This window comes from Carlito syrichta, unplaced genomic scaffold (assembly GCF_000164805.1).
Source record: "Carlito syrichta isolate Samal-C Ts95f unplaced genomic scaffold, Tarsius_syrichta-2.0.1 Scaffold304409, whole genome shotgun sequence".
In the NCBI taxonomy this organism is placed as follows: Eukaryota; Metazoa; Chordata; class Mammalia; order Primates; family Tarsiidae; genus Carlito; species Carlito syrichta.
The window spans coordinates 97,834-99,819 of NW_007248505.1; positions in this window are offsets into that span (position 1 = coordinate 97,834).

Here is a 1,986-nt window from a genome sequence, read left to right on the forward strand (position 1 = left end):
AGGCTGCGGTGGCTGGGAGCGGCCACTGCACTCCAGTCTGGGTGACAGAGTGAGACTCCAACTCAAAAAAGAAAATAAAAGAAATAATCTTAGTGAAAGTGCAGCCATTTTGACACTTCTTACCTCTGTCATGCTTTCTTAGCAAATTACCTAGCTTGCCCCTTAATCACTAGCCAAGGATAGAACCAGTTTCCTGGAGGTAACTATTGATAGTTGTTTACAACTCCTCCCCAACTTGTTTTGTGTTAATTTTCTATTGCAAATATTTGTCTTCCAGCCATAAAAACCAAACTAACCTAATCTATTGTAATCAACCCTTCAAGACTTATATGACACAAACAGATTTTATCACTATGGCAATAGTTATGTGACTAAACCGCCCATTTGCCTGCCGTCCATTACTGTGACATCAGTACCTGTGCTTACCTGCCCCCTGGTGATGACTTGAAACAGACTGCCACTCAATCACCTTAACCACCTGCTCCCATCAAAGGAAGGGTTTAAAAAGCATTCAACCAACCGGGCTCGGTGGCTCAGCCTGTAATCCTGTACCTTTGGGAGGCTGAGGTGCGTGGATTGCCTGAGCCCAAGGGTTCGAGACCCACCTGGGCAGCAAGACCTCATCTCTACAATAAATTAAAGAATTAGCCAGGTGTGGTAGCGTGTGCCTGTAGTTCCAGCTACTTGGAAGGCTGAGGCGGAAGTATCGCCGGAGCCCAGCAGGTCGAAGCTGTGGTGGCTGGGAGCGGCCACTGCACTCCAGTCTGGACGACAGAGTAAGACTCCGACTCAAAACAAACAAACAAAAAAAGCATTCAACCTCAAACAGCAACTGCCATGCTTTTGTTAAGCTCTGGCCTGATCATGCTGCTCTCTGACCTCTGGCCAGATCATGCTTTTCTTTAAGTTCGGTGGCTCAGCCTGTAATCCCGCGCCTTTGGGAGGCTGAGGTGAGTGGATTGCCTGAGCCCGCGGGTTCGAGACCCACCTGAGCAGCGAGACCTCATCTCTACAATAAATCAAAAAATCAGCCTGGCATCGTAGCGCATGCCTGTAATTCCAGCTACTTGTAAGGCTGAGGCGGAAGGATCTCCGGAGCCCAGCAGGTCGAGGCTGCGGTGGCCGGGAGCGGCCACTGCACTCCAGTCTGGGCGACAGAGTGAGACTCCAACTCAAAAAAAAAAAAAAAAAGTTTTAGTCCCCTCTGTAACCTTGGGGAAGTGAATCTTCTCTCTCTCTCTCTGATCTATTTTCTAAATAAACTATATGATAGACAAAATATCCTGCTGTATGTAACACCATGCCTAATCACAAGGCTTCCTCCCAACTTAACCACAAGCTTTAGTTACCTTCCAGCAACACCAACCACAAAGTTTTCCCCTCAAGCCCTATAACTGCCCTAGTGTGTAAGTGGGAGTGGGCTTTGGTCTCATCTGGGTTCCCACACTGCAGATCTTCCTCCTTGGAACAAACTTGTGTTGCTGTTGAACTACCTGTCTCCCATCTCTCTTTTCCTATCTGCTCATTTTCTTGACATAACACTTGGTACCAAAACCCAGGAACGTGGTTTAAGGTCCCACCATGAGCCAGCTCCTAAGTTGTCTCCGTGCCTAGATTCATTCTCCTCCATCCATTCTCCCTCATCTTCTCTTCTCTCACCTCTTTCCTTTTTTCCCTCTACTCAACTTGAACGGCTCCAGCAGGACCTTCTCCATTGCTGGACATTTCATCCAGCACCAGTCACTAATCAGTGGGTGAGTTTTCCCCTATCCTAATACTGGATTCTTCTCACATCTCCTTCCTTCATTTCTGTCCAGGGCAGAAATACTGCCAGAAACCCTGGTACTGGGTGAGAGATCTCCTCTGATCACCATCAAGTGGTGAGCTTGGTCATTGCCTTGAGGGGATGCCCTTAAAGCAGCCACTGCTATATCCATTGGGAACAGTTGGAGTCTGTGGGAATGCCTGTCCTTCCATTGTTCCTCC